At 40.5% G+C, this 27,592-nt stretch overlaps 1 protein-coding gene and 1 long non-coding RNA gene across 10 annotated transcripts in view; one reads left to right on the top strand and one right to left on the bottom strand.

Moving 5' to 3' along the window:
• Window positions 1-27,592, top strand: part of sema5ba (sema domain, seven thrombospondin repeats (type 1 and type 1-like), transmembrane domain (TM) and short cytoplasmic domain, (semaphorin) 5Ba) — a 177,008-nt gene that overhangs the window by 13,772 nt on the left and 135,644 nt on the right. For all 6 annotated transcript variants that reach the window (XR_011178488.1, XM_069155010.1, XM_069155012.1 and 3 more), the window contains one exon: window positions 20,605-20,668. The gene's annotated coding sequence lies outside the window, so the exon portion shown is untranslated. The remainder of the gene's footprint in view (window positions 1-20,604; window positions 20,669-27,592) is intronic.
• LOC138200771 (uncharacterized) lies at window positions 21,914-27,112 on the bottom strand. 4 transcript variants are annotated; one of them, XR_011178426.1, is made up of 5 exons: window positions 27,014-27,112; window positions 26,251-26,338; window positions 25,312-25,698; window positions 24,023-24,088; window positions 21,914-23,708 (listed from the first exon to the last, which is right to left on the bottom strand). It is a non-coding gene; the product is annotated as an uncharacterized lncRNA (long non-coding RNA). The 4 variants fall into 4 exon arrangements; XR_011178425.1 differs by having other exon boundaries at window positions 24,023-25,698; XR_011178427.1 differs by lacking the exon at window positions 21,914-23,708 and having other exon boundaries at window positions 23,822-25,372; window positions 25,551-25,698.

Genomic DNA, 27,592 nt, shown 5'->3' with positions numbered 1-27,592 from the left:
CCTTTGACTGAAGGGCCGGAGCTCAGACAACAGGCTGGCAATACAGTAGCTGTTATCACATGCAGATGTCACAGTTTGTGAGTGAAAGGACTCTTTGTATTCAGACAAAGAGCTCTACCTCACCTCACCTTGACACAGCAAACTAATGTAGCCCCAAGTGTTTGGAGTACATGAAGAGATGCTATCTTGTAACCTGTGGCACGCAGGAGGTTGATGTTTGGTTCATAGCAGGTTCAGTTGAAATCTGACTGCATCGTTACTTCCACCAAATAGTTTATGATTTTATTGTCGTTTCTTTGCTTTAAGAACCCAATAAATCTCAATGCAGAGCCGAATCACAGGGTGTATCCAGTCATCAAATACGGCAGATGGCAGTAAAAAACAATAGTGACAAAACATAAGCCATTTGAAATATACAAGCATTCCATATCACAATTTAAATTCACCCATACCATGCCATCACACATGAGATACACATTTTGCTCAAATGTCATACAGCAAGCAGTTGTTGTGGAGCGCCCAAGGTGTTCTGGGAAAGACATTAACTGTTGGACTTATCCGTTGCATGTTCCCATGTGCACCCTGAGTGACAGGCGCACAGAGAAGGCCAGCAAAGAGACAGACAGTGGCCGGTAAAAACTGGATGGATTCTTTTGATGGTCCACCAGCCTGCTGATGTGGCAATCCACCTTGATTCATCTTGGTGGCCAGTACACCACTGTGGAGCATTTGGTGACAATTGTTTTATAGGGGAGAACCAGAACCAGCACAATGGTAATATCAACACAATTGTAAATATATTCCGACATACAGTAAGTGGTTGCGGTAGCAGATTTAAATACTATTGAACAGTGGACTATTGGCTTTGGCGGAGATCTGTACTCTTCGAGTGCAGTGACATTTGAGATAGGGAAGGGATGTTGTAACGTTGTAAAGGTCCGACAGGCCAGGATTTAGGTGTTGAATGGGATCAATACTGCGTTCAAATGGTGGTTACAACATGGAAAGTCGTGTGCACTTTTCTCGTGTACAAGGTAAATGTGACCCCATTTGAATGCAGCGTAAGACCAGAGCTCTGTGCACGCCAATTAAGTTCTTCTACATCAAACTGTGAAAACCTTTTCTGCATGGACCTAGGTTTATGCACGAGTGCATTGCAGTGATCAAACAGGTAAGAATCTTCCCCAGATTTGGAAGCATATTACATAAATATATATTTATTTGGAGGATTTATCTGATTTGAGATCTAAGGGACCCAGCCTTAACCTTGGTAAACAGCCCATAGTTAGAGCAAAGATTTTGTAAGTACACTGGGGTGTCCATATGCTTTTGCCTGTATCGTGCATAAATATGAAATTGCAGCGAATTCCAGTCAACACAGTGGAACTGGGAAAAAAACAAAAACAAAACAGCTTTAGCTCCGAGTGCAGTAGCCTGCTCCAGCCACCCTCGATGCCCCCTGCTGTTGCGACAGCATGCCCCTGTTGGCACGACGCCCAGACACCCTTGGCGATTTACAAACCAGCAGTGATGGCGGCCATGCCCACGCGTCTTTGACTTTGCTGAAGACGTGCTTCCATTCATTAAGACGGCACAAATGACAGAGGGCTGCTTGTGTGCTGAGGGATAACCAAGACATAAAACACAGGCCTGTTGGACGGGGACAGGCAATTTGTGGTGGTTAGAGTGCGTTCAATTTCAGGTGTCCTCTCTCTGCCCCTCTTGTTTTCTCCCTCTCATGATGTCTTTCTTCCATGTAGGGATATGATTATGTATCAAGACAGTAAGCTACAGGTGATCTAAGTGAGTGTTTTCCAGGGGCTGCATTTTTCTGAGAGATTTGTGTTCGCAGGGAGCTCCTGATGTCTTTAATTCTTTGTTCTTCCATGATTCCTGTGCCTCGGATTAGTTTCATTTTATTTTCACTCAAAATGATTTTTGCAATTTGTAACAGGTAATGCAGTAGGAATGCTGGAACTATATAAGATCTGAGAAGACTGATGTTTTAACTTTTTGTTTTGTCTTGTAATTTCCATGAGCTTGTTATGCTCTGCAGGTGTTGCTGACACAATTTGACACCTTTTATATTTGATTGTTTTGCTTATTCAGCAACTCACTTGTTCTATGAACTCGTATAACCATGTATAGTGTCAGTGATTTGATGATATTTACCGAGTGTGCCATTGTATCAATCTACACCCAGCATGTCCAAATAAAAAAAGGTTACCGGAGCTAACAAAGCCATTAAATGGTATAATTATATAACTTGTTTTAAGTTTAGTTTCTGCTCATTAGCATTTGTTCCAAAGCAAACATAAATTAGCCAGACTGTCACTCAGCTTAAATTTTCTTTGCTGTGATTATAGTCTGGAAACCCTGTTCACATTCACGTTTGCACAGCCCCTTTGAACAGCAGACTAATCAGGGACCAGTGTCGCTGGTTAAGTGTGATGGTGTTAAATTTAAGCATTTTTTTTGTAAATGTAGTTGCAGCAACAATAGAGTTTTGCTAGTCAATGCCGATTGGTTAAAGGCTGCTTTAATAGTTTCTAAATTTGCCAGAGGTCTACAACCAGTAGGATGTAGCTACTGGAAACAATTCCTTATGGAGCGTAGCAAGACTCATATACTCAGTGGGTTTGGGTCTGGTAACACCAGGCTATCAGGCTGTACCCATTTAACTCGAAACATAGACACAAAGCATTCTTTAAATGTTTCAGGTTTGCAGAACAACTGAATGAAGTCCTCTATGAAATGAAATAAAACCATCTTATGTAGTGCATGTGGTAGCAATGAGGAACTCAGTCAGCAGATATGGTTCCATCATTTCTAAGCATTGTAGTTTTATGAGTATAAAAAAACATAATGGCAACTTTGTGATGACGGAGGCAGCTCAGCTCTCCGATGCAGCAGAATGACCTAGGTGCTATAAAATATTCTGAAATGAAAAGACCTGGCCTGGATCCAGCATAGCGGCCCTGCATCTGCTGACAACAGCCATTTGATACCGAGGACAGAGGACAGGACCGGTCTCTGTGCCACTGTATACATGTGAGTGTTTGTGTGTTTCTCCCTGTGATCTAGTGTGGTCGCTCTGGCCTCCAGGGACACCAAGACAGCTAGCTGGCAGAGGAATGTGACGACGACTAAAAGGCTTAAGCGACCCCGAGCCATCTTCCTGCTCCTCCAGTGACACTCCTCTGTTTTTGGCTTTCCTCTTTGTGGGTGCCAGACTCTGATGCACCACAGGTGGAAGATTTCAAAGCGTACTGTTAACCCAAGGCTACAAGAAAAGAATCGAAGATGTGAAAAACTGTCAAAAGTGAAAGGGGAATTCTTTTGGCTGATGATAAAGGCGTTATTTTCCATTCAATCAGACGTGTCTGTGAGCAACACTGAGTGGATTGACACAAAATCTGAACTCTGGAGCTCATATTTTATGGTGGATGTTTTAGCTCTGAAGCTTTAGTGCATCTTGTTTGGATTTTTTATGACTAAGGTTTTTTTTCTATCTTTTACGGGCTCCCTTGCTGACTGAGTCAAGCCCGTTTCAGTGTTACTGTTAGATCTATAAATGACTCATAACAGAATTAATAGTGGTGCATCTATCAGCGCACATCATCCAGCCTCCACAGTTGTCTGTGGTTTAGTTACATAAATCACTCAAGGCACTTAATTCAGTAGCTCCGAAAAACAATTCCTACATTGAAATGCTTTTCTTAATCAGCTTTTAATGGCTTGATATTAAGTGAGACTTAACTCACTTACATTGATACAGCCCTAAATCACAAATTTGAGTCTCAGAGACAATTCTTGATCTGTACAACATCTCACACCCTCAATCAATTGAAATAAGGAAATACTAACTTTTAGGTGTGTGAAATATGTCAGGAAGGGAAGACTTTAAGATCCTGGGACTTGTCGTCAAATTTGTATTTTGTGGTTTTAAGAACCAAGGACCAAGAAATTGTAAATCATACCAAAGCTTTTTATTGACATGTGCATCAAGAAAATTTATATGATACCACGCTCTATTATTGGAATCAGTAGTTTGCCTGATAATCACACCTCCCCAGTTGAAATGATAAGCTATAAATTGACACTGATTTATTGCCTGCCAAAGTTAGAGCCATGCTTGTTATTTCACATGAAAGCTTTCTGTATATTAATGAAGCTCAGTGTAAGTGCATTCAGAAAGACAATTTTTATGTCTCATTCATCCCCCCCCCCTCTCCCTCTCTGCTTCTTTTATTTGATAAACTGATCAAATTCCACCATAAGCTCAATCAGCCAATCGTTCATTTTTGTACAACTTTAAATCTGTTCCCCTTTCTTCTACATCCGCTTTCATGCCAGAGTGATCTGCAGCGATCCTTCTCCACCCAATTCACCTCCAGTCTTCATATTCAGTATTCAGGCCAAGCTCATCAAAATCCTCTTTTCATCACATCCTGATCTGAGGTTACTGGCACCGTCAATTTACCCACTGTCTACCATCATGTGTCCTTGCACTGTTTTCTCTCTCTGCTCCCTCCTCACCCCAACTGGTTGAGGTAGATGGCCATCCTTAAAGCCCTTTGGCCGAAGGTTTCTTCCTGCTGAAAGGATGTTTTTTCCTTTCCGGCTGTTGGAGGTTTTTCTTTTTGTTAATAGGGAGTTATTTTTTCTTCCAGCTGTCTCTCGTGGGAAACATTGAATTGTTGGTTTCCTTTCTATAATGTGTAAGTGTGTATGTAAGGACTTTAAGGTCTTCAATGCCCTTTGAGAATAATTTTGTGATCTGATACTATAAAAATTGAATTGAATTCATCCGATCAACACCAACACCCTCACCACCAGTGTCTATACCCAAGAGTGGATTCTCACGACAATTTGAAGAACACCTTTTAAACATGATGACATCACAAGGGGGTCTTATCGCCAAAGAGTCTCACATCCCTCACATTTCTCTTTTTATTTTTGCACATGGCAATACAATTTTGCATTGGTTCACTCAGACTGAGTCTCTCATGATTGAAATATTTGTTCAGAGCTTGAAGTGATGAAGCTTTGTTGAAAAAAAAAATCTCATCAGGTACCCATTAGAACAATACGAGAATCAGAATTTGATTGCCAAATCTAATCAAACCCCCATCACCTTAACAAAGACTTTTTTGGGTGTTTGATTTTTTGTAGTCAAGAATACATGATGATTTCTTGATTTAGATTGAGGTTTTCAGGCACTTTATTGTTTTGAATGAATTTATTCATGCTTCATGTCCTCAAGAATCCAGAATTGTTCTTTAGTGGATTTTGTGGATGCTGTGAAGTGAAGTGAATCAGAAATTGAATTAAAGTGGTGTTAAGGTTGGAAGCAACATTGGTCTCATTCATGCCAGATTGTATCCCAGTAAGCTTTGATCTGCTGCTTTGAGATGCTGACAGTAGAGGGAAGCTTGAATCACAACTTTGATTGCTTCACTGAGTTGAGCTAGAAAATGTTCTTCCTTCGCTTGGCTGATGTAACTGGAATTAATAATGTATCACTTGCAAACTGCTGCATGCTGACTTGTGCAGGTTCGGCGGACGCCACCTAAAGTTTATTTCACGTGTTGTTAGAAGTAAGTTAGTTGTGTTGCATCGGCTCAAACATTATGTCTGGGTGAAGGGGACATCAGCTGGAGGCAAACTTTCAGATTGAGAATATTACACGATACCCGTGCACATACACATTTAGATGGTGTAATACGCTTTAATGCTTCCTTTTATTCCCCTCCACCCTCAGGCCATGCTCTCTTTGAACCCAAATTAATAGCCTCCTTTGCTGCGTCACATATAATTTGAACCTGTCTCTCCGTTCTGCAATTCAATCTTAATTGCTTAGTACTTCCATTTCAAGAGTTGTTACGCAAACGGCATATATGACAAATGAGTCTGTGGCAGTAAACACCGAATTACTTCATCAAACACTTTCTCTATCTTCTTGCTGCCTTTCAGAAAGTCAGGAACTCTTTGCTATCGTCCCAGGAGAAGAATTCGATAAAAGACAGGGGCATTGGTTACCTGCCACTTTCTTTTCTTAAGTTATATCCTCCCACCAGAATGATTAATGGGGGTTTCATTCCTGCACTTTAAAAGATGGATTGGGAACTTGATTCCCAGCTTCTCGTAAGTTAAATGGCTTAATTCGTGCTGTCTCCTGCCCCTCTTCTTGTTACACTTTCAACATTTATCTCTGTCTTTTAATTCTCATCATCCTTATCACTAAAAGCTGCTTTTTAATTCCTCACATCTTTTATTTTTGGGGCTCTCTGCTGGGTTCATTCCTCCCTTGATGTCTCTCTCTTACAAATGTTCAGCTTTTTACTGAGCAACTCTTTAAATTTTGTTGGGGCTCTTTCAGTCTCTGCTCCAGGTGGAATTTCCATTGATTAAAACCAGACGTGGCTTGCACTTCTGTATCCAACTGACCAACCCCCCGCTCACAAAGATAAATCACCTGCAGCAGGCAAACCATCAGTCCTCGCTCTTTCTGCATCCATCGCTTAATCTGGCTGTCGACTCTAAAATGTAATGAGCCTCATTGTGCTTAGGTTAAGGAGACAATAAGGTTGTTTGGTGTGTGTATGCAGGGTTTACTTGAGGTAAACATTGGTGTTTAAGGCTCTCTCAGCTTGAGTCAGTTTGTTTTCCGATTAACTCCCAAAATTAAAAAGTTGAAGGAGTATCGAAACTCTGTCTTCTGAGTAGCAAATATTCTCGAGGGGGGGGTAAATGAAATGTCGATGAAGTGAAGCGTTTATTTCTAATTGTAAATCCAGCGATGGTAGTAGAGCTACATGAAGTTATACAAACAGTTGTAGCAACACTGGAAAATATTGAGAAAAAGAAGGAGGAGTAACAACAATGCCTAAGATTTTGTAAAAGTCTGAAATGGCCATTAATTGACATGGCATTGCTTAAATTGGGTCTCTGTTGTTTACAGCTTGTTGAGTGTCGGCACATTTAGAATCTAAATCATGCAGGGTCAGCTGCAGATTTGTGGAATAATATTTAATGCGGACCCAAAAATGTGTCAATGTAGAAAATCAATCACTCAATCCACTTATTGTAGCATTATTTAGTGCCACTGGAATCTACATAAGTAGAAATGTTAGTTTTTGATTTACATAGGAGCAAGCTACAAACATGTCAGAGGAATTGTTCAAGCCTGCAGGATACAAGAGTTTGATTTAAAAAAAAGTTTTTTATCAGTCTGATTCAGTTTTTTTATGATTTGCCCAAAATCCCTTAGTTTCAGTGGTGGAAATCTTAATGCTACAAAGCAGAGATAATATACAGTAGCTGGAACCTTTGTGACACCAGTTGCAGGAGCCCTTTCCTGATTCAAGCCGACGTAGTTGTTCGACCTTAAAACCATCCAATATGGGATGGTTGGGATGACGTGGAATGCCGACTGTAAACCAATCCTCATCACCCAGCATCAGTGTTGGACCTCACAAATTCTTCTGTGGCTGAATGAAAGGCAAACAGGTTCTAAAATCCTTTTTTAGTCCTTTTTAGACAGTTGGAGTAGCAGATTAATGTTCATGGTTTTGGAATGAGATGTTCCGCTATAACCTGTCGGTGTAATGTTTGCATATCCACATACTTTTACTGAACATGCAGTGTAGATTTTCAGGGGATTATTAAAGTCCCAGGACATCAGGGGTTGGGTTAAAAGGTCAGATTATCTCATGTGTGCTTCATCACCAACAGGGTTAATTCTAATTCTCCATACATTTCCATTCGGGGAGTGTTTCTTTCATACATTACGAGTGTGTTTTAGCACCGCAGCCTGGAAACTGTGTTAGCATAATGCACACAATACATTAGGCTGATGGGGACAATTTTCTGCTCATAATTTACATAGTGGAGGGTATAAAAGCATATGAGCTGCGCAGCCTCAGCAGCTGAAAAGCCAGCTGATTGCCATAATACAGCTGATTCCCTCTCCGTTTGAATTTACTTTGATGCAGCTGCGTACAGCAGAGAGTTTAGTTTTAGCTCTGTGTCAGACTTCTACCGGCAAGTTCTCCCCAAAGGTGGTGAATTTCTCTGGATTTGCGTGGTGCTGCAATGCCGCAATTCCCCTCTCATCCCTCTTGTTTCCTCCTCCTCCTCTTCCTCCTCCTCCTCATCGCCCACTCTCTTTCGTTCTTCCTCAGTCGGGATGATACTTACTGCTGCTCTGCACAGCTCGGCTCACTTCTTCCCTTGATGGCGTCTGACCAAAAGGGAAAATTTTGAGAGTTATCCCTTTCTCTTCTTCCCTCTGGAAGCCGGTGTCCCTTGGCTTAATAAATAATTCTTCACCACAGTCCTTCCTTTCTGTATCGTCAGGGCCTTACACCTCAGAGTTTAGTGTCTGTTGGAATAAATATGCATGCAAACGGCAGGTGCAAATAGCTTTCTTCTCCCCTCAATTCTACGTACGTGCCCTCCTAAGAGAGAAGTAACCACTTCAGGTCTGCATGAAAGAATCCGTCTGTCTTCCTGTGTTTTGGAGTATTGCTGCCCTCCACCGACAAAGTCAGGGGGGTTTAGATGGATTTTATCGCTGCATATTTTAATGATGCAGCTGCTGTCAGAGCTTTTCTCTTGTTGAGATTCGAGGTCGAAGAAAAGTGAGAGGAAAACAGATATAACATGTTTTGTATAATGAGAATGATGGAGGGTTTCGGTTGGCGCTGTTGGGGATATTCCCACAAAGCTTCGTTAGGAAGTCTCAGGTTTCCGGATTAGAGATGGGGAGCACTTGCTGTACAGCCAACACTGACTCTTGTGTGGATACTTTGTAGCTATTGCCTATTGTGATGTAAGAGCAGTGGTTCAACACCATTTAATTAAATCTGCAACTGGTATCAAACTTGTAATTTAAGTTCCACCCTAATACCTACTTGCATTTAGCTAAATTTAGGCTTTGAAATCAATTTATGGAGTTCTAATTTCACAAGACCAGTCATAATAATAATACATCCGTCAGTCCACTGGACATTACCCTGTCAATGCCCTGTTACTTAATGTACGTAATGCAAGTTAAATACCTATAATTAAGTATGTAATGAAGTAATGTCACTTAAAATAAATCCACAGTGACTTTTGCTTTCTCAGGGACTCGAACACCAGCCTCCCTGGTGAAAGTCCTATGTTTGTTCCATCCCAACCTCAACCACCCCTGACCTCCTTCCTCAGAAGACTACATGGCCTCGTTCAGACTGCCAACCCAAATCTATTTTTTGTCATATCTAAATTATATCTGGATTGATTTTGAAAATTATGATGGCAAAAAAAACTCACAAAATGTTAATTTTCAAACCACTGTTGGAGGTGGTTTACAAATTCCAATCAGATTTCTACAGATGCATCTCAGTCCGGAGGCTCTGGTGGCTCAGATCACATTTCTTGCGTCACTTGTAAGGCGACACGCAATGATGAGGTCGTTTTCAGATTGACAGAGTGAACAGAATACATCATAGCACTAACAGAGTGCTATCAGAGGGTCGAGTTGCAAAGTTGGCACTTTGCTTCTGCGTTGGGAAGCCGCATCACCAGCACAGCTACCTGTACGTCGTTACCACATCAACCTATACAGTTTGGTTGGTGATGTCTTAACACACCAAATCCAATCCGCTCACTTACACATAGCAGTCCGGACAGTCTGTACTAAAATATCTGCTTTGAAAAACAAATCTGATTTGGCTTCAGCCTGAACAAAGCCTATCATTCTTTATACTCTGTCACATGACCATCTTTTTGATGGTCTTGTGAACTTTCTAGGCCTAGGTGAAGCAACATGTTACACTGACATGGTATCCTGGTCTGGTCCAGTAAACAATCTAATCAAGTTTAGCTTTGAAAATTTACAAGTAACTTTGAAGTAAAAGATGCAGAGTGAGATTTTAGATTGTTTTGTGATCGAAGGCAGAAGACTTAAAGGACAGATTTCAGCAATAACCCCAATAATGTACACAACCTGTTGCTGCAAGTTCACATACTCACGACTGCAGTGTTGTTACAGAGAGCTGACAGAGTGTGAGATTTTTTTTTCTCCAACAAACACTAGCTGGGCACAGATGCTTCCAGAGAGTTCATTAACCAGACAAAAGTCAAGTCTGATGTTGGGCTTTGGGAAAATGGCTTACAGAATTAACATTAATCAGCAACAGATGATATAATTTGCCACAGGTGATGTTTGTCACGCCAGCTAGTCAAAGCAGCCATTAGTGCCAGCTGAAAACAAGGATGGTACCTGCATCTAAGAGAGAATGTCATTTGGAACCAAAACCTTGACTAAGCTTGTAACCTTTAAGCAACAAAAGTTATAAAATGCTTAAAGCTCCTGAAAAAGTTGGTTACAAACTCTATTTATCTTAAATATCCATGACTAAACAAGCAGAAAATCAAGTTCAGAAATGAAAACAGCTTCGGGAATCTGAAAAACCAATGGAATTCTCAAAAACTCAGCTCATCTGCTGGTTTGACTGATAGCAGGTTGGCAACAGCATAAGCAAACAACCATCGCAGTTGTCAGAGTTTGATTAACGGACTGAATCTATGGCGCACAGACGTCACCTTTTTCCATGTGAGCTTCTCCTGCTCAAAATAGGAAGAAGAGGACAAAGACATACACAAATACAGAAATACCTCATGTAAAATTGTTCTGTTTATATTCTTGTCAGGGTGCAGTCGCTCATCGTAAGAAGCGATTTGAAAAAAAATAAGCTTTCAGGGCCTTTAAAAGTTGAGCTTTCTTCAAAAACCAACAACTGCAAAGCTTTGCTCGATGGAGCACATGTTCCAGCAGTATTACCCGAGCGTTTGGATTTTTACTACTGAAAAAGAAAGACAAGATAAAGGATTTGATGAAAGATGTGTTGTATCCAAACAAAGCCACAACAAAACTGTCTATCTAAACGCAGGTCTATCCTGTGGGAGAGCTGCGTTGCCCGGGTTGTTCATGTTTGAACAAGAGAAGAAATGCAAAGAAAGGATTAATTTTCCTTCAGCAAGTGTGAGGATTAGACTCTTTTAAACATCATGAAAGCTCCTGTTTCACTGATGTTCAGCCCTGGTTTGTTTTTCATTCTCCTCCAGTTCACGACCAAGCTCGTGTATACCATTGTGCAAATTTGTGCTAAAGATTATGCCATTTGAATGTCAAGCAAAATGTTGGTATAAATGCAGTCACAGTCATTCGAGCCACAATTAGGAGTCACATCATGTTTGCTATTCTCTCTGATTATGGTTAAAGGGCACTGTGGCGGAATACGCTCAACCACTCACTGTAACACACTGAAAAAAAACTGATGATTTCAATGTTTGGACCAGATTTATTGTGCAACACACTTCACTCGCTTCACAATAGAATCTACCACGGGAGCCAAACAAGTCTATCATATGTCCGTCATGTTTGTGTCAAGTGCAGTAAAGTGGATCCAGGTCTCGTTGTGCCGGGTTGGTGAGACCATCGCAGGCCATTTGGCTGCTGCACAGTTTGGGCGTGCGGATCAATATTCAGCTCGATAAGTATTATGTTGGTTTGGATCTGGGGTTACTGCTCCTCGCTACCTGTAGACAATTCTACAATGACCCCCCCTGTGCACCTCGCTCCGCACCAGCACAACAAACTGCACTTGGAAGTTCACTGGCGAGCACGTGAACAGCTTTTCCTTCAGACGAGCAGTCAAAGCCGCACAAGCAGAGACACCTAAAGCACTCAAAGGTACATCCCACAGCAAACACCTGCAGGGGAGTAAATATACTCACTGAAGTTGTGCACGCAGACACACAGCGGGATTGCATAGCAGCACACACTGGTGTAAAATACCTAGTAACGAACATGCTGAAGGTCTTTTCTATCTCTTTTGTTGGAAGTCGGTCTTACTATGTTCATGGTCATTCTTTTCTGCTGCATTCTGTAACTCAATTCTGATCTGTTTCTCTATGGATTCCATTTAATTCATCAGTTTACCTCGACTCTCATAACAGTAAGTATAAAAGCAAATCCAGCTAGGGCTGCAGTTCTAGTGTCTTAAACTGACTAATATGAAAAAAAAAAAACACCTCCATTTATGAGAATATTTATTACACAATGTATCATTATGTTCATGTCACTTATGCATTTTAATGAAAACAACAATAAAAATAATACATAGCAATGATTTCGCCTTCTTTTGCATTATACGTAATAATGCAAATACATCTTCAACCTGCAGTATACTGTATGTCGCACTGGCCTTGTGGAGTATGTGGTGATGTCACATTTCTGAGGATTGATGCATTTAAATAGCGTCGTTAGCGCTCCATCATTTCTCTAAGCCACTTGGTCAGCCGTGCAGTTTGTAGTGTTGGAGCTAACGCTGATGTATTAGAAGCCCAAGGCTTCTTTAGTGGAGCTGCCACTTAATTACGACAGAAGCCCACTTGAGCTTAGTGAGCAATCAGATAGATACACATAAACAGGACTCTGAATTGGAAATTGGTTTTCACGAAGACAGAAGTACAGGAACACACATGTTGACTGTCTTACAGTGTGTACGTGGAGGTGTGGATGTGTGGGTGTAGGGGACACAAACAGCCACCCTGTCCACATTTATACGAGTGATACTTTTATTCCCCCTGTGGTTTTTATGTTCAGTCAGTGTTTACATCTCAGCTGTAACCTTTTAGAAATGTGTCAGCACTTTCAAAATAACACAAGCGACCTCTCCACCAACCCATAGAGGTTGTCTCTGAGCGGCGGGAGTGCGGGGTCAGAGGTCAGGCCATATATAAACAGGTGTCAAGTGCGATGATGGAAAGCCAAGGACATATGAAACTGGGCTGGAAACCCAGCCAGGCTGCCGCCTCCGCCGCTATACAGACGTAGGAGGACGGAGCAGAATAACAAGGGTAATAGATGACTTTGCCTGTCAATGTGATGCCATGGTTTCAGGTTGTGCAAATTAAACCGCCTTGTATGTGAGAGTCAACCTTTTGGGAAGCTGATGTCTGCGTGTTTGTTTCCATGTGACCGCTTGTCTGTCTACGTCAGCCACTGGGCTTTTAGATGTGTTATTTAACCAGCGTAATGATCACTGTATCACTCCCTCTCTCCTTCTGTCTGTGAAGTCAGAACACTTCAATTTATCATTTTACCATTAAAATTCATGCTTTTTTCTGTTTTTTCTAATGTGGAAGGTGCTGTATGTTTGGATACTGAATCCCTCAGAAACAAGTCACTGATTCTGTGCCTGTACACTGTTCATATACTATAATTGACATGATCCGTTCTTTATTAATTGGATTTAGATGTAAACAATGTTGTTCCATCTATTTAATGCAATCCGGTGCCCACATAAACACAAAAGCATGTTTTGCTTTCTGTAGTCATTCCTCGAGTTAATAATGTCCATTAGAATTCTTTTCTAAAGTCATTTTATAGCAAGTGATGAGGAATAAATCTGTAGTCCTTGAACATTTATTTGAGGTCAATCATGTCTCAGTTAGACAAAAAAGTTTGTATTTCCCAGTTTCTCTTTATGTTTCAGCATGTGATATTTCATTGAACTGCAGCAGAAAGGGAGAAGCATGAGTGAATTTCACTCTGAAATGATTTAAACTTTGTGCGAATTACTTGAATTGTCTAACTCTGGCTGCTGAAACCTCATATTAGCCTCAGATAATCGTTGGAATGCAAGTTCTCAATGGTTAAATTGAACAGGAGAAATTCTTATGCCAAACTGTATTCTTAAGCAAAATACTGTTTGAATGTTCACGTAAGCAGTCAGCTACTGTTTGAACTGAGAGACTCGAAAATTTGTGAACTCATCTTACTTATTGAAAGTGATGATCATTACTGCGTGAAAAGGAATGCTTTGTTTTTGAGGGTGAGTAATGATGTCATATCATTTTGTGTCATAATAGATGCTATTAATAATACTAATTCCTGTCCCTACCTGTCCACTATCGCAGGGTGAATACAACCACATGTAATAGTGTTTCCTGTCAGCCTTTAACCAACATCCTGCCTGTTCTCTCTGTGGCTGCTCTTTGACGTGGTGCTCCTCAGTTTGTTTTGTTATGTTTGGTTCATGCTGAATTTGTCCTTGGGCTATAAATCATAAACATTCAGTTTAGGGTATCAGGGAAGTTGTGCTTATAATAGTGTGAGTAGAGTCTATTGTTTTTTTCAGCGTTGTTGACAGTGTGATTGTCCTTTTCTGTATTCCGATCAGGCCTTTCTCTTATCCGACATTTGTTTTGATAACTTTAGCCAGAGGCATTATGTTTTCAGGTTGTCCATTTGCAAAATCGCAATAACACCCTGATGTAATGTCTTCAAACTTAGCACATATATCACCTTGTTCTCAAAGATAAATTTGATTTTGGGAGTCAAGGGTCAAAGATCAAGTTCACTCTGACCTCACGTCCCTCCCATCCATCTGTCCAATTCCCATCACGGCATTATCTCCAGTACACCATCAGAATATGTCTTCACATTTGGCACAAATGTCCACTTCCACTTTAGGAAGAACTTCTTTTATTCTGAGATAGCTTCTAATCATTATAAATTAGAGGTCAAAGGTCAAGGTCACTGTCACCTCACATCTGTCCCATTTTTGTGAATGTGATATCTCAAGAATGCCTCGAAGAACTTTCTTCAAATTTGGCACAAATGTTCACTAGGACTCAACGATGAGATAAATAGATGTTAGGGCTCAAAGGTCAAGACAACCTCACTATTGTGAATGTGATATCTCAGGAATGCCTTGAGATAGTTTCTTCAAATGTGGTACAAACGTTTACGTGGACTCGAGGATGAACTGATTCAGTCTGATTCACTGATACAAAGGTCAAAGGGACCTCACAACACACCTTTCTGGCTCCAGAATTCATACAGTAATTATGAAAAAACTTCACACCAATGTTTAATAGGATAATATGTGAAGTGATGACAGCTTTAATGTGAAATCTGGCCAGTACTGAACACCATAACTCAAAAACAGAAGAGATTATGACCTTATTTCACATTTGGTTGGTTACACTAATCTTGGGTGTCCACCTTGGTTGTAAAGATCTTCTGTGCTATGGGGTTTAAGATGTGTGTGAAGCATACACATTTTGTAATTTGTAGCTTCTTTGCAACTTCTACATTTAAAGCATTGTCTATTGTCTATGAGCTGGCTAAGTATGTGAACACATGTGAGGACTCTTTCAAAGTTTTCATTCCCTATATTGTATGTGTCTGGACAAACATGGATGTAAACTGCAGACTGTGTGTGTGGCAGAGATATACAACAAGGACGTGGGGTGAGGGTGGGTACAAACAGAAAGTACAGCTGGACATATATCAGAAGGGCAATATTATCAGCCATGATGGCTTATCGAGGCTGCAAAAAACTAGTCAGTAGACTTGTTGTTTATTGTGCTGAATTTTTAATGGACAGAGAAGCTCAATGTATTTTATCCCATCTGTAATCTTTTTGCAACTTAATGTGAAGTTACATATACAACTGAAAATATAGGTATTTTAGCCAGCTGTGTTAAGAGATATTACTGGCAAAACAGAACCCAAACACCACAGAAAACATGATAATGTTAAGTGTATTTGTAGTTTATTGTTTGTCTCTGGAGTTTTTTCTGAGTCATGACAGGTTTTTTTTTGTAGATTTGTATCGCACTTGTAAAACTACAGCTGTGAAGTCTTGAGTGGAGCTGAAACTGCTGTTAAAAACTATAGCTGCACACATTTGGGTAGGAAGCAGCAGTGAAATACCATGACATACAAAAGTCACTGGTGCTCTGTTAATTATGTAAATTAATGTTCCTTTGAGTAACACAACATAACAGTCAGTGACAGAAAAACAGACAGATTTGCTATTCATTTTGCAATTGTTTTGCATATTTCCTTAAAATTTGCAATAGTTCACTGACGCATTACTAATGTGACTGGAACTAACAACTGTTATAATTGAACTATATACTTGAGTGTATAATATGAACTGTATAGAAATGTACCTCAAGCTCACAGTAGTGCTGTTTGGTTGGATTGGAGTCATCAGTCAAGACATGTTTAGAAAACAACAGTTTTGTTAGGTAATTAATCATTGATATGTATTATACAGGAAACTTTCAGACATTTTGAACACTTAAAATGTAATATTCACAATTTGTAGTCACACTGAGATGGCCGGTATTGTTCTTGGTGACTGGAAAGAACGTTTTGAGTTCAGTAACAATCACCTTCATTGGTGGTAACTTCAGAGGATATTATGCTGGCGTTAGAAGCTGCTACAACAGAGTTTTTGAAGTACCACTTTCACAGTTCATATCATGCAGTGTGTCCTTGGCGCAGTAAAAACTTGGGTCTGCTGTCTTTGACTTTAGGTGGCTTCATTAAAATGTTGTTTAGCAACAGCACGCCGCTACAGTCTGATGTAAACTGGGAAGCTGCAGGCAGTAATTTGCTCCTAATTAGACATATTTCCTTTACTGCCCTAAATGGGAATGTGGAGCTTCACAAGCACAGTGTGCAGGTATGTGTGCATATTCACGTGTATGTACGTGTGAGATAAGCATCAGGAGTTGCTGTGAACTCCTGCTGTTCCCTAACTCGCCTCTTCATCTACTTCCCGCTAAGTCTTCATTAAACTCTCTGATTCAGTTACCAGTAACTGCAGCTTAATTAGGACAATTTGATTTTCACTGCTGGACTCAATGGCGACGGTTGATAACCACCTCTCACGGACAGAAATGAAGGAGAAGCTGTGTGGTGAGCTGCAAAGCCTTCGACAGGCCAAACAAAAACAAAAAAAGTTCTAGATTGCAGCACTCGACTGTGATTTCAGCTTCTTGACTGCTTTTTCTGCCTCACACTGCTGGTTATAGAGCATCTCACACCAACAAGCAGACAGCTGACTTTCAAGGACTGATATGAGATTAGTTCTTTACTCCAAGTACCATCAACATTCTTAACTCTACAAAGGGACTGATGATATAAGCCACAGACATTGACCTGAAGTGCTCATAATGTGTAATGTGACCCTGGCCAAGTGTTTGTTTTACTTTCTCTCTGTTTTTATGCTGTCATTTCTTGTGTTTGCTTCGCCAATGACAATTTTCCAACCTGGTGTGTTAAGTTCATTTCTATTCTTCTATTCGATCAGACAGAAAGCAGCTATTCTAATTGCTACTATATACACTATATATCTATACTATGTCTCCTGTGTGCCTGTGTGCATATATGAATTTGGTGTCCCAAGGAGAGAGAGAGAGAAAAATATGAATTAATGAAGTGCCTGATGACTGAGAAATTAAAATGCCTATAAACCCAAATGTTCATTTGACCATCTTCAGATTGTTTCCGACTCATTTCGTTAAGGTGAAAGTGCCATGAGGTTCTACAAGTCACTAATGCTAAACATCAGCCTTGTATTGACTGCTACTCAACTAGGCCTCAAGCCCTACCATTCAACAGGGTAGCCAGAACCACAAAACTCATAAAAAAAGAGAAAAAAAAAGATTACATACACATAATTATTTACATGCACTCGTTTTAATATAATTGATAACCTTATTTATAACAGTTCCACATATCACATTCAAGGCCATAATCTTAAACTTGAATTCATATTAATGCTATCCCCCCTCCATAATCAAACACCTGGTGCCTCCCGGAACTTTCAAATGGTGTTCAGTCTGCCAGGGGACTGCTTTTGCTGGAACACCTTGGAGCAAAGGAAAGAAACTTAGTCAGCTATTGAACAAACTCAATATTACACAAATATTAAATGAATCAATCCTTCCTTTAATCACTTTAGCAAAATATCAGCTCACCCAAACCTGCCAACCCCATGTGTGCTTCTTCCACAGACCAGGACAGCATAAGAGGCCATTATCAACAAAGCGCACATTAATAGAAAAATAGCTTACAATCAATTAAATGCATTCCATCTCGTGTTTGTTCAGCTTTTTCATACCCCTGAAAATGTTAATGAATTACCAAAATGCACAACTGGTGTATTGTCCATCGTCGTGTGAGAAATGAAGAGGACCTTTGTTACATCAGGATTGTTAACATTTTTACCAGAAATAACAGTTGGTTATAATATAAAACCTCCAAGGCAAACAAGAATTTCTGATAGACTGAGATTGTGTGTAGACTGTTCATGGCAGACATTTTGAATATCATTGCTGGAAAGGCACAGGGGAAACAAATGTTAAAAAATGGCTCAGTTCAGTGCCGCAGTAAGCTACCGCAACGGGCCAACATGCCCACCTGTGCTTTTTCTGCCATGACATGCCAAAATGTCTGCTTTGGCTGTTGGTTGGTGAGTCTAGATTGAAATATTTTAACAACTACAGGATAGTTTGCCATGCAATTTGGCACCAGCATTAATGGTTAACAGATGGTAAATCCTATTTGATTTGGTAATCCTATGACCTTTCCACTTGCGCCACCATGAGGTTTAACCTGTGTTTTAGTGAGACAATTTTCAACTGGCCCAATGTCTTCAGAGAGTTTCTTTATATTTGGCACAAACATTCATCTGGACAATAGGAGGAATTCATTAGAAGTAGGGGGTCAAAGGTTAAGATCACTGTACACATTTCCCATTCTCGTGAACGTGATATCTCAAGAAAACTTGCCAGGACTTTTGTTTTGTAGATTTTGGGGATCAGATGTGAAGTGTCACTGATCTCCCGTCGTCTTCATCCATCCAGTCTGTTCCTTTGAATACAATGTCTCAGGAACACCTGGAAGGAACTTCCTCAATTTTGGCACAAACATTTACTTGGATTCAAAATGAACTGATTAGATTTGTGGGCAAAGGTTACTGTTACCTCACAAAAAACTTTATTGGCCCTATCTAAAAAAAAAAATCACACCGGGATAACATGGTGAAATGATGATATTTCATATCACAAAGGTTTAGTTTTGTTTTTAGCTACTAAGGGTTTGTCTCTTTGCTCGGTGCTGTCAGAAATGAATACTGTTCTGTAAAAATAATTTATTTGACAAAATTGAAGAATAAATATAAAATTCTTACTCGGCCCATTTTCACCCACACTTGTTGCCATTTTAGTCTTCATTTCTCTGACTACAGAAGATGATATCCATATTCCTAATCCTGTCAAGAAGGCTCATAGTATCTCCAGATTCTATTCCAGCTGCATAAACACCAAGCCAATTTAAACTGCAAAAAACTGAAATGTGGACAGTTGTTCAGAGGTCTGGAACCAGGCATCACTTCTGATTTTACCTATTGTTATCTGTGTTTATGAAATTACAACTCTACAGCATGATTACCTCATGACTGAATTTGAACAGAGTTTAGTAATCCCAGACATTGTCTCTGGTGTGGAAGCATCTCTGCAGGAGCTGTGTGACTGTGTGAGTTTGTGTCTGTGTGTTTGACTGTGTGAGACTGTAGGTCGCAGACTAAGCAGTTTATGAGAATTCTTGCTCCTCACTTGTTGCAGTGACTAAAGCCTGATCCCACACTGACATTGGAGATTATGGGGAGTTTTTTTTTGTTTGAGCGGACACTTCCCGCTGCTCAACCCTAAATTCTCAGCTTAGCTCCATAGAAAATCCTCTTTACCGCATTTGTTTTTCTGGCTGTTGAGTGTCTTAGCATCGAGCTGGAGAATTTGGCATAGGAACTTTGAACTACATGTTTAATTGACAATAATTTTGTGAAGCATTTAATTGTTGTTTATGTTGATTTCAGCCTAATGGAATTTTTTTTACTTTTGGTCATGCAAAACAATAAATTTGAAGATATCGTCATGGATATTTTATAGACTTTCCAAAGAAGTTAATTGTAGCCTATTGCTACTGTCAAATGCGTCTTTGAAAGTTCCAAATTCATGCCAATCAGTAGCAGCATGCTACTGTTGATTATACATCTAAACGTATGTGAGCAGTCTGACTGGAGGAAGTAGATGACAATCAATCCCTCTTTTTTTGTCATTTATGCTGTTCTGTATGGAACCGATGGGGGGAAAAAAAAGCAGCCATATCACAACAGTTGAAGCCACTAGAGGGATCACAAGCCTGAGCTGCTCCTTCAGGTTGCCTTAGAAACCAACCCGGGCTATTTGTTCCAATTTGCTCTGTGGCATTGAGATCAAAAAGCTTTGAGACAAATGTGCTCTCTGGATATTAGCATCCATGTTTGATTCAACGCAGTTAGGCGTCTGCTCGCCTCATTTACATCTATATTGCTAATTTACAGTTGGACATATGTGGGCTGAGTTTTCCACGCAGTACATGGCTCCTTAAGTTGTGGGGGGGAGATTTAATGTGTTTGAACTATACGGAACTTAGTGGTTTGTTATTGTCCAGTTAGGCCTTCCCTCAATGTAAAGGCATCTCGCAGGTCCCTCTTTTCCTCCAGCCCCCAACCCAGTGAAGTCTCAGTTTAAATGCCATTCCTGCTCCGCCTTCTCTGCTCCATTGAAAAGTTGGCGGTTTGTTTACGAGAGCGCCAGCACTTCTTTGTCGCTCCGTGCTCTGCTTATGAGAAGGAGGGCGAGCTGCTAGTGAAAGACTCACCCTTCCCCCTTCTTTCTCTCCCTCCCTCTCCCTTCTTCCAGACTCAATTTGAAAAGGACAGACGGCCCTCTCAGCCCAGTCCCTACATCCAGTGATGCTTAGCTGGTGAGTACACTTTACCCTTTCTCATTGGGAACTTTCATGCGTTTCTTTGACTGGTTTGTTCATCGTTTTCCTGATTTTATGCTTTGTACTTGTTCCACAATTCACCTGACTCTCTTTTTTTTTTGTGCTCAATTTTCCTGGCAAACACCAAACTTCTCTTTGGTCTTGTTGGATGCGGGATGGCGCTAATTATTTTTCCCTCATTCTCACCTTTTAAAAATGTGTCCACCCCCCAACATCTCTGTGGCCTTTAAAGTACGGCAGTCTCTTTTTTTTTTTTTATTTGGTGAAAGCCCTTTATTCTGGCCGAGTGAAGTGATTTGAAAAGCAGTGGGGAGAGTATGGCAGTGCAGGCAGCAGAGGTGGGGGGAGTGGGTGGAGGGGCTGCTAATGGACAATGTTTACCTCCATCTCTTTCCCTCTACCTCCAGCTTTATCTTTCTGTGTTAAAGCAAATCAGTGAATCACTCCAGTTGCAGAGAGCCTTGAGCCTAATTGAAACTATACGGTGAACTCATTACACATGTGACACGAGTGCACAATCACCTTGTGAAATCACCTCCACTGGAACAGAGTGGAGCTGCTGGCAGTGTGGTTTACCTTCTGGTTATAAATTCAACTGTAAAAATAGGAACAAAATACTCATCACAACAACAGCCGAGGTTTGCTTTTTTTTCCTGTTTAGTATTGTCTTTTTTTTTTTTTTTTGGGCAAACATGGAAAAAGTGCAGGAGAGAGTGAGGGAGATGGCATGTGACAAAGATCCAGGAAAATTGCAATTACATGGTCAGCCTCTTCAACTCCTCAGCCACTACAATTTACCAACATGTTTTGTTTCTCACCAAGAAATACTTGTATTAAAAAAGAAAAGAAAAAAGAAGACAAGTACTTGACAATAATTCTCATAATGTCCTCATTCTTCCAGAGGTTATTGCATTCCGTACTTCACGAGAACAGTTCAGATTTATAAACATCTGAACAGCTCGAAAAGTGCTTCCATTAGCGAAAAATTAAAATGGGGGCCAAACATTCAAATGTTGAGAGTCCCTTCAGAGATAATGATTTTGTTATAGCAACTGCAAAAATATTTTACTAGTCAGAATTTTTGACTCACTGATTTATTTATTTTTTATATATTAAAAAAAGACAATTAGTTTGTATTTGCTATACAATCTTAAAATGAGTAAAACTACTTTAAGAGATATTATAAACAATTTAAATCAATTTGCATAACATCCATCCTGGTGTTTTATCAGCTTGCATATACACAATAGTCTTTTTTTTTGTGCACTCAGCAATAGGTCACAGTATAAACTAGATATTGTCAGAATTTTGAGGTTATAATGTTAAGTTAAGTAGAGAAAAGTTGTTTGCTAAATTGTATTTATTCAACCCTTGATTGAAACCTTCAGTGGCTTTATTGGTTAGATTTTATGTTCATACTTTCAAGTATGCAAGAGGTCACTGTTTTCCCCGCAAGAGGCTACAGTTTTAAGGGAGTTGGTGTCTTTTCTCATTTTGTCCTGTTGCAGTAGTACCAGCTAGGAAGTATGTGATAGGCTGCTCCTTCTCCCCCAAAGAACAAACCAAAACATATGTATTAAACAGCTTCTGAGGTTAATGTGAAGCATCTACGTGCTGTAGCTGATTAAGGTATTCACAGTAATGGACATTAATATGTACCTTAATAGATCAAATCCATTCTCTTCTCTTTCTTTAGGCATAATTAGATATTATGTGATAACACTAAGCAGTCATATTGCCTGAGTTTATATCATTATCTTCTGCTTTTTTTTTGATGGTGTTTTTTTTATTTTTTTTTTTTACTTTCCTAACTTAGGCTGATCAGTTGAGTCAAATTTACCAAACATGAATTGCATTTTTAACATTTTGAAAGACATTGATTCTCACGGCTAAAACCACATACAGCCTGCAAACTCCACAAGCAAGAAAATCAAATGTTGTTATCCCTCTAAATAACCTTTTTATTTAGCTGCTGCAGAACATTGGAGACCATCTGCCATCAGTTATTAAGTTCATTTGAACAAATGTAAAAGAAATGGCCTTCAGGTTTATCGCACGTTCAAATCCCTGAATAAAAACTCCTCTTTGTTCTTCTGGTTCTTTTTAAGCTAAAACTGGAGCTCAGATTGAACGCTTAACTCGTCAAACAAACCTTTACTGCAAAAAACCCAACACCTTCTAGAGCTCGAGCCAATTTATGATAAAAAGTATAGAGCACTTTTCCGATCTCACCCTTTCTCTCTATTGAATATCCCTGAAGGCCATCCCTGGCATTTGCTGTGGTTCTGTTGTTGTGCTCCCCTTGCTCAGCGCTCACCTCCCTCTCATTTACTCTGCTCAGTTCAATTTCTGGCCTAAATATCTTTCCCTAATATGTGTCATTGGAGTAGAGCAGCAGTGCTCCCCTCTGTGGCTGCTTTTAAGGAGCTCCACGGTGTTTGTCTTGGTTGTCTCTGCTTCTCTGGGAGGAGATCGGAGGCTTCGGTTGGAGTTGGCATGTTGTGTCCTCCAGCCCCGCTGCTGTTTGCTGATATTTAGTTTAGGATGACAATAAGCCGGAAGAAAACAAGCTCCTTTCAGGCCAATAAGTGAGAGAAGAGTTGGGAGAGAGAGACCTAGAAAAAAGATTGTGTGTGTGGTGGAGGGGGGGGGGGGGTGCAAGGGACTCATCCCTGGATCTTTAAAACATTCTGTTTGTGGCCCCTAGGGCCGAATTAAGGGAGCGTCATTATCCCTGGCAAATTACCACGCTGCCTTTGTGGTCCAGCCATGGTACATTAGGGTGCCTTAAAACGTGGCCGAGCCGTGCCCATTGAGCTCACAAAAAGAGGGGCCGCTGGCAGATCCTTGGCCCGGCTCACAGAGGAGGCATTCACACCAAATTGGGGGGGGGATGGTGACGGCGGTGATGGTGATGGAGAACTTCTCCTGAGATGAGTAAAAATTGCTCAGGCCAAGGTTGATGTGGTGATGTCATCGTTTGGCTTTGTTTGGACTTTGATCAGCTGGTGAAATCCTGGATTGGAAAGAGACTCATTTCAATGCCAATTAGTGCACTTTTTCAGACCTGCATCCATTACCAGAACCAGGATTTAGATCCAGTTTTTCAGCAAGCTAATTTCTAATTAGCTGTGAAGCACCGAAACATTACTCCCTACAATTAATAATCTTAAAAAAAACGTTCAATTCCTCTGAATTTGCGGTCATAAGGCTGATTTACTGTTTTACATAGATTTACAGCCTATACAAATAGCCTACACTGTTGTGAGCTTTATAATTGTGCACTGGTTTGTCTGAGTTTCTCTGCAGTTACACATTCACAATACTTGCTGGCGTTGGGGTCTTTATGCCACTGTGTCGAGTTTCCTCATGTCCTTCCAGCAATGGTGCCTGAAACTGAGCGTATTGTGTTTTAATAAATGAACAACGGTTGCTTTTACCAAACTTACTTCAACACGATAAGTGAGAACATTTCAGAAGAAATGTTGTGTGCCACCCTTGAAGCAAATTAGGTTGAATTTATTTTAGAACGAAGTAAAGACTAATTCCATGTTCTTTTAGGGCTTTATGCTGAGCAGGTGCAGATTCCAGGGAAGACGAAAGAACTGGGGATGCATTGTTTTACTCGGTCAGTGCTTTAATGTTTTGGGTGTCAGTTAAGACGACTGGGTGAACGCCGACGTCTTGCATCCACCGCTGTGTAGAGGAAATCCCGGAAGCTGATCTAAGACGGAATGGCTGACACTTTGTCTGTGTGAAGGATTTCATCCGTTGGCTGCAACATATAGATGTCTGTCTGTTTTTGTGCTTTTGTGGAAGTTTTGGCTTTGTTTCAAACACCAGCAGGAAACTCGGACTCAGTAAAGAGTGATGGGAGTTGATCCTTTGGGCTTGAAACGGTTGACTCACCAAACGTCCGTAAACTCGGAGTGCACCACGAGCTGTAATGTCAAACTCTTCAAAGAAAACTAAATAAAGAGGGCGGCTAAAGGCACTGTAAAACTCCTAGTGTGTGAAATATTTGTTCTCGGCACTTTGCCTTTATTTATCATCTAATCAACTGGAAGCTTTACCCCTGCAATTGATGTCTCCTTCATTTTATTTTTCTTTCCACAAGAGAAGGGAGATTTCATTACTTTCCTACATTGTTTCCTGGTTTTATGAACTCAGCCCCTCCGCCGAAGTAGATGAAGGAAGGGAGGTGGCTTTTGTCCAGGGGCCGTGGCAGAAACCCTGAGCCTGTAAATCCTGCACTGATCTTTGGATCATTAAGCTGTGAGCCCTGAGTCCTCCAGTTCTTTATCACCCGGCCTGGATCCCAGGCCATAATGGAGGCTAACTGGCTAATGATTAGCTGTCTTCTGCTGCTTCTGCCAGTCTGAATGGTTGGAGGCTAAGATAACACAAATCAAGCCTCAAATTCTTTCTGTCTTGATATCTGAATCTTTTCAGTTTTTTTTTTTATTTTTACAAAGTGTGGAAAGTTAATCTGTTTCTGGAAAGTTGATTCAAATTGATTGTGTATGTTTTAAACTGCTCGCTTGTGTAACTCTGTCACAGTACACGTCGGAGGGGCTTGTGTACGTGTGCTTGTTAATTTGACAAACAACGTTACTTACTCAAAGTGCTGCCTTGTCTCTGAACAATTTCTGCGCATGCTGAGAGGAAGAAGATGGGCCTCTGTAAATATAAAGAGTGAGAGGCACTGTTTTGGATAATGATCGCCTTTTCTTCCTTCCATCAGTAATCCTTGATTACTTTTCATCATTCAGGAACTATGCAGGCGTGTCAGTGTGATACATCTGGGGCTTTTGAAGCAAAGTTAGGAAATAACAATGATCATCGTCTCTCCACTCACAAAGTTGACTGTGAATTAAGTTGTTTTGAAGAGAGGGCTTGTAAGTTAGGCTGTGATCAGGAAGGGCTGGAATTATACCCGTCAGGTCTTCCAGTGGTTCCACACAGACTGCTTGAGCATAGGATCCACAGTCAGTGCAGGGCTTTATCTGTAAAGATCATAGGCATGTGCATGAATTGCCGAAGTAATTGCTTTTCTATTGTTCTCTGTAATAGAGACAACATCCTGAGCATGGCTTTCTTTAAACATAGAACTTAATCCATTCGAATGTAATAATTTCTGGAATATAAGGGTAAAAAAAAAAGTTCAGTGATTGCTCCTGTTGCGTGAGAGTAGTAACTACCATGTTGCTCCAAGTTTTGTCACTTCATCAGCACCTGATGTGCACGTTTTTCTGAGGGAGCTATGATTTTGTCTTTGACCTGATAGACCTTTTTCGCATTAGGACAGTAATGTTCTGCCCCTCTTGAATTGTAAATGTCTCTCAGAACACCATGCCTGGCTCACTGCTTCATGCTGTAGGCTTTCTGAAACATTTCAAGGGTCCCCTTTGCTGATTTCCTGAGTTTGACACTAATTGATTTCTGCTCGCTGGTCATGTCCATGTCGAAATCGCAGATGCGCTAGACAAGCCTCACTGAAACATGTGAAATTACGTTATAGTTTCCCTTTGTTCTATACACATCATGGTGCTACTCACCGTTCACGCGCAGCAGGACCAGTCTTGTAATTGTTTGATTGACCTTGGTATGTTTTGCCAAGATTTCTTGGATGGTCCATAGCAGCAACTGTATCATGAAAGTTAAACACTTTGTTAAAAATGTTAAAAAAGGATTATAATCAGTAAAACCACAGTTTTCTTTGTAGAATTTGACCTTGTATGGGTCTAGGGTTAGATGGTGTTATATTCTTGATAGATTGTTGGGGCCCTTCAAAAGCAAGTGGGTGATGTGTAATATTGGCGAGCAAAAAAAACCAAACTGGCTGTACTGTTGAATTGGTCTGCGATGGGGTTCAAATTCCAGCCTTTTGCATCTGAGTCTGGCTTTCAACATGCCCATCTACTGCTCTGACCTTGACACCTTCGTCTCTGGGGGGCACTCTGCCTACTGCATTGGCACTAAACACTGGCAACAAACAGAATTCCTACAGGGATACCGGGCTGTTTTGCTTGACCACAAAATGCGTCTAGTGTTACTGGAAGGAAGATTATGTTGTCTGTCTTAAACTTGCTTTCCTTTTTGTTTTTACTGTCAAACAAACTCTACCAGCTTCAGAAATATCTACGAGAAAACATAAGCTGTTCAAAAAGTCCTGTCGAGTAGCTGTGCTGGCTCCAACTTGTGGTTTCATGCGGAGCCTGTAACCACCTAATGCACCACTATAAATCCAGCTTTAGTGTGTTAACATCTCTTAAATCCTATTAGAAACCCTTGATTTATTTTGAGCAAAATCAGCCTCACCTGAATCAGACTAGAAGCTGAACTTAACTGTGTCCTCTGTTAGTCTTCACTCGGTAGGAAAACCACTTCCACCACCACTTTCACTCTCCACAAGCGCTCGGTTGTGGGTTCCTGGCTGTAAACTTGCTGCTTCCTGTTAAATCATTCAGTAAGGATTAGTGGCACTGTGTGTTTTCTAATTATAGACCTGGACTGTGCGCTCTCCTCCTCTGTGGGGTCAAATCTAGCCCACCAGGCTCTCAGCCAGCAGCTTACTCACAGCGGCTCTCGACTGCTACTTTCACACGTCTATTCCCGTGTGTATTCCTAACTTGTCGTGTTTGCATTGTTGTTATTTATTCCTTCTTTGTATCTCTCTGTGCTCGTTTTCCTGTCAGTCTTCTTCTCTGACTCTCCCTTTCTCTCTTCTTGACTTCACAAGAAAGACTTTTCATTTGGATAAAATAAAACTCAATGAGGTAGCTGTCAAAATAAATCACTTCCTGTATCAAGGAGGACATAGGGAATTGCCTGAGAGAAAAGAACAATAATTCCTTTTTTTTCCCCAACACAATCAATCAGTTCCCTTCTACGTCTTTT

The sequence above is a fragment of the Embiotoca jacksoni genome, unplaced genomic scaffold (genome assembly GCF_022577435.1).
Source record: "Embiotoca jacksoni isolate LCO1_2020_lvr unplaced genomic scaffold, fEmbJac1.0.p SCAF_2, whole genome shotgun sequence".
Classification (NCBI taxonomy): domain Eukaryota; kingdom Metazoa; phylum Chordata; class Actinopteri; family Embiotocidae; genus Embiotoca; species Embiotoca jacksoni.
The sequence above is the reverse complement of the archived record's forward strand: the minus strand, read 5'-3'. Positions and strand labels throughout refer to the sequence as shown.